Raw genomic sequence first — 6,276 nt, 5'->3', positions numbered from 1 at the left:
ATAACAAGGGAATGGGAGGTGAAAGGCAATTTATATCGTGCACTAGGGCGCGCATTGCATTGTGCGTTTTAATGCAAAACGACGTCGTTTTATATAATTGTATAAACAAATATACATAACTGTATAAAAAATACACATAATTGTATAAATAAGTACACATAATGATATAAACAGATACACACAATCACGTCAACTCCCTTCCGCGCCTCCCAAAACGACATCGTTTTGGGAGGCGCGGACGTACAGTGCTGCGCGTGCCGTTGTGCAGTGTATAACGATCGATTGGGAGGTGAAAGTGTCTCATGCTCCAAGGGAGTTTAATACCGTGGTTGATTGGCTTGTGAAGCGTGCGACGAGAAGGAGATACGACTGTATCGAGATTATGGAAACCCTCACCGAGGTGGTTGGGCACGTTGAGTGGGATAAAATGCGAATGATGTTTCTATGTGGAAGCCAAGAGAGCTAGGCTAGACGCTTAGTTTGGGTCCCCCGTTTTTCCTAAAAAAAAATCCCTACTTTTGAATAATTGTTCAAGAGTTAACAAATTTGTCACAAATAAAGGGAAAATGGCACTTTTTCCCCCTAAGTTATATACTTATAGCACTTTTTCCCCCTCAATTATTTATGTAAGCACATTAGCCCCCTCAATTATTTTAAAAGTGGTGGTTTTTCCCCCTTGATATATTAGATTGACATTTCTACCCTTAAAGTAAACATTTTATTTATTTTATTTCTCCAACAAATTATTGTGTATATGTAGCAATGACCACGGTTCGGTTCGAACTGAACCGGACACTATAGCAATCGAATTAAAAGTTTTCGGATATGATTCAGATCTAGAATCCAATATTTAGATTTCAATTTATTAAATTTATGAACCAAAAAAACTGGATCATGAACCGTGAACCGGCGGTTCCGGATCCGGTTCGCGATTTTGAACCGTTTTTATTTTAAATTTTATTTTAAAATAGTCTAAATTCAACAATAAATGTATTTTATTTTTTCAGTTCGGAACATGAACCGGCCATTTCGATTTGCGATTTTAATAAACTCTAAATATCGCGTTTTGATTCTAAATTGTAATTGGAATATTTTGGTTTGGTTGCTATAGTATCTGTTTGGTTTGAACCAAATTATAGTAATAATTTGTTGGAGAAGAAAAATAAATGAAATATTTATTTTAAATATTTATTTTAAGGGTAAATATGTCCATTTAACATTTTAGGGGGGAAAAGAGCCACTTAAATAATTGAGGGGGAAAAAGTACTATAAGTATATAACTCAGGGGGAAAAAGTGCCATTTTCCCCACAAATAAATACAATATTTGTAACCATGATGTTAGTAGAACAAAGTAACAAACTATTACCCGTTTGTTAGTCAATAATAACTATTTTTTGAGTCAATATTTGTTGTTACAAATAAGTACAATTATGTGACCAAGTTGTTGTACAATTATGGTACAAAAATGATTAATTGGATGGTACACATTTTTTTTGTCATGTATTTGTATGTTTAAATGATTAATCGTTACATATTTAGTCACGGAATATAAAATTGTCAAATAGATCGCTGAAATTTTACACATTATGCAATTGACATTGAACAAAAAATATGTACAATTAACCATTAAAAACTAAAAAAAAAAAATAGAAAGAAGTGCAAATAGCATTTTTTTTACATGTCACTTCCAAATTTTTCTTAAATATAATGTCATAATGTCGAATTATATATAAAAAAATTATTTTATTTATTATTTTTAAAAATTAAAAGAAGAATTTATAAAAAATTAAATGCGATGTCCGTCCCACATAAGAAGTAGAAAGTGCCGATGAGCTTCAGAATCAGGCGAGCGACAACGACAAGAGAAATAGCAATTGTGTGAGCTTTTCCGTCCTCCATTACTGGTGATTTTTGGTTTTCATGAGTGTGGAATTTCTCATACCCAAAATGGTATTGGAAGAACAAGTCTCTGGCCTAGGAAGGTGAGGTTAATTAGCAGAAAGCTTCACATTAAATAACATTATTTTCAAGATTATTATAAATATTTTAAATAAAATGATTAAAATATTTAATTATTACTCCGTATAACATTTACTCATATACTACACACCTTGCTAAGATTGCTAGCGGAAGGAAAGCAACTCTCACCTTGTAATATTTTGATTCTGAAACACCAAAATGAGCCTTTTGGTGAAAAACCTTTTTCTACTAGTATGAAGTCTTTTGTTAACATTATTACTCAACCTAGGTATAATGATGTATTTCTCCAGCCTCGACTTCTTTTGACTAAAAGTCTCTTTCGTTGAGTGATATCTTTTGAATATATACCTCTTTTAGATATGAATATCTTCAATTTTAATTAATTAAACTCTTTTGATGGGTGTCATAGGTCTGACTATTCTAGTTGTCAAATCTTTTGTATATGCTATAACTCCCATTTGGTGAATATTATAGTCAAACCATCTCTTTTGAATCAAAATTCTTCTTTTTGACTGTCTTTACAAGATAGTATATGTTTTATATTTTCTTAATCTTTTTCAATCTAAAAAATCAATGACCACACCACTGAAACCACTCATTTAGAATGATAACAGATGTGTCATTACATTATATAGTAATTGGCTACCGGACAAATTATCTATTAAAACATCTTTCACCAATACAATAAATTCTATCCTTGTCATTTGCTACAATTATTCATGATGGCAAATAGGACATCCCAAGAAGTAAAAAAGAAGACACTGTCGGCAAATGCCAGATGTAGATATTTTAATTTGGATAATCTAAAGGATGAGAAAATTTCTTGAATAAATCTTTTTATTTTTTCATGTATTTGGGGCAAAATTAAAGTGAAGTTGGAAGTTAAAAGGTAAATAGGATCCTGTATGACCTCTAGTTAGATTAAGACAACCCTTCTTCACATGCCCATTTGGTAGAAACGACAAGGAAACTTCGTCCTTCACGAAAGGCACACTTGCGTTTAAAGGATGATGTCCTCATTCCCTGTCAAGAAAAGCCAAGCGCCGGCCCTATCCTACCGTACACCTCTGTCATCTCAAGCTTAATGATTATGTCCTCATTTCCTGTCAAGAAAACCCTACCAAACGTAGAATATTATTAATAATTTGGTGTCGCGTTGCTCGGAGATGTGCGTTGGTCGAGACGTAGATAACGATGTGGTCGACCGGCGCTGCATCTTATGGCGATGGTTGTGGGAAGGTGGGGCAGATCTCCACTGGCGTTGCATAGGGAGAACTTTGAACGGTTGTTGCGAGATTAAATTAATGTCTAATATGAAATTAATGAGTAAATATTAATCAGTTTGATTTGTGTGAATGGTCGTGCACTTTTGTTTTAAGAGAGGTCATGAGTTTTAACTTCTAGGATAGAAAGTCAAATTGATCAGCATTTTGCCTCTTAATTGGCCCGGTCACTGTAGACTGTGGTCCAAAACCAACGCCGTTTCTTTAAGTAAAGAAACGGCACGCCGCTACAGTTAACGGAGAGCGCATGTTCTATAGTATATCTAAACTGACACAAAATGAAACTGTAGTTGTGTTGAAATGAAACTGCAGTGTACACAAAATGAAACACATATTTGAGTGTATATTACCCAGCGAAACTGTAGTTATATCAAAATGATATTGTAGTTGTGTTAAAATGAAACTGCAGAGTATATAAAATGAAACTGAATAACATTTCACATATTTGAGTGTATATTGTGCAATGAACTTGTAGTTATATCGAAATGATCATGTAGTTGTGTTTTAATGAAACTATAGTGTATATAAAATAAAATTAAATAATATTTTCACATATTTGAGTGTATAAATATCGAATGAAACTGTAGTTATATCGAAATGAAACTGTAGTTGTGTTGAACTGAAACTACAGTGTATACAAAATAAAACTGAATTACAGAGTTACTTTTTGCGAAACGGGTGCCGTTTCTTTTCATTAAACAAAGCGACGTCGTTTAGAAGCCCGGTGCATGATATAATTTGCCGCTCAGGACATCTCGTGGTTTGACCAAAAAATAAAAAATAAGTAAACACTTAGTATAATTTTTAAATATTAAATAATTAGTATACAAAAATGATTACTATTAATATAATCAAAATAAGTATTTTCAACTTGTAATAAAAGTAGTAGTAACGATGAGTATTGTTGTAATGATGTCCTAACAATTTTCATACTAAAATAATTTAAAGTCTTTTTAATGCGATATTGATCGTCATCAGTCAATAAAACTTAACTTATCTATGTTAAAAATGACATGATTATAATAGGCTTACAGACGTTGTCGAATAGTAATTAAAGAGTTATGTAATCAAGTTATAATATATGAATTCAAAAGTTTTTATTGTATATATGATTGAGATCTCAATTATTTGTATATGTGAACTATTCATCTTGTAAACTCTTATTGATATTTTGAAATTTTATTTTTTCCCCTATAAGATTAATTAGATAATTAAATTTTTATATTTAAATTCTTAAAATATACGAAAATTGCCACAAACATAGTATATTAGCTTGTAATAAAATGTACATTTTAATTAAAGCAAATAGATTTAGAATAGAAAAGTAAAATTTTGCTACAACAAAAAAGTTTGATTTAAGTAAAAAGAAACAATGCATTCTTAGAATAATTATAGTATGACATGCATATTCTTTTAGGATGATAATTTCCAAAATGGAAAAGGATAGTTTTCATTTATTGTATGATTTCATTTCACAATGCTTAGAATAAATAATACTCCGTAATAATTTATTATAAGGGTTCATTTATTGTATTGGAAATAACAAGGAATTAATGCATGGGGATTTATACGAGTAATTTACTAAATTGCCTTGTGTATTCAAATTTATGGGCGTGTTAGAAAAGTAAGAAAATAATTTCTGAAAAATGAGTCATTTTTTAAAAAATATTTTCTTTCTCCGTATTTAGTTGCATTCTAAAAAACTGTCTTGGTGTGTTTAGTTTATTTTTTTAAAAAATGAGCATAATTATTTTTAATTTAAATATTTAAAATATAAAATGATGGTGGTGAATGAATGGCTAATACAGCAAACAAAACATGACTTCCTCCAAAGATTCTATGCTCCCATATTGCGATTCGAACCTGAAACACAACTATGCCGCTCTATAGAGGAGTTAATTCGTAAATAATGGAACTTCTAAAAAAAAAATCTAATTTCTACCCCTCTTCGAATTCTGTTGAATACGTCGAAATTCTTCCAAAATGCTGAACCTCAACCCTAAAGGCTCCCCACACCCCGACCCGACAGAGCATTTGGGAGTACGTAGAAATTGCATTTATGTGAGGTATAGATTAATTGCATAATTTCAAATCTTCTTCTGACTCCTCTGATTTTGGAATTCCGTAAATTAATTTAAGACCGTACCACCCAATTAATCTAGTACTAATTTAAGGGTGTATTTAATCAAGATTTTTATATACTTTCAAAATATTTTAAAGTGATACATTTTAAATTACTTTTATAAATTCTTTTCATACTTTTATAGAATTATTTAAACTTTCATAACATTTATAAACTTTTAACAACTTTATAAAAAGTCTACAAAAGCTATTAATAACTTATATTAATACATTATTTATAATTTTCTAATAAAATTTTTTATAATATATAATATATTTTTATAAATCATAAATAAATTAACGTATTGCAAAAAAATAAAAATATATAAAAATTATTTGCCACAAAAATATAGTGTATTATTGTTGTGTACAAAAACTAGATGTTGTTGCAATTCACAAGAACATAATTTGTTGCTGCGAATCTCAGCAAAATTTTGTTGATGTTCACAACAAAAATTTTAAATATAATTGGGAAAATGGCACTTCTTCCCCCTAAGTTATATACTTATAGCACTTTCTCCCCCTGAATTATTTAAGTGGCTGTTTTTCCCCCTGAAATGTTAAATGGACATACTTACCCTTAAAATAAATATTTAAAATAAATATTTAATTTATTTTCCTTCTCTAACAAATTATGACAATAATTTGGTTCAAACCAAACAAACACTATAGCAACCAAACCGAAATATTTCAATTACAATTTAGAATCGAAACTCGATATTTATAGTTTATTAAAATCGCGAACCGAAACGGACGATTCATGTACCGAACTGAAAAAATAAAATACATTTATTGTTGAATTTAGACTATTTAAAATAAAAAAATAAAATTTTAAAATAAAGACGGTTCAAAATCCCGAACCGGATCCAGAACCGCCGATTCACGGTTCAA

This window comes from Ipomoea nil, unplaced genomic scaffold (assembly GCF_001879475.1).
Source record: "Ipomoea nil cultivar Tokyo-kokei standard unplaced genomic scaffold, Asagao_1.1 scaffold1043, whole genome shotgun sequence".
Classification (NCBI taxonomy): Eukaryota; Viridiplantae; Streptophyta; class Magnoliopsida; order Solanales; family Convolvulaceae; genus Ipomoea; species Ipomoea nil.
The sequence above is the reverse complement of the archived record's forward strand: the minus strand, read 5'-3'. Positions refer to the sequence as shown.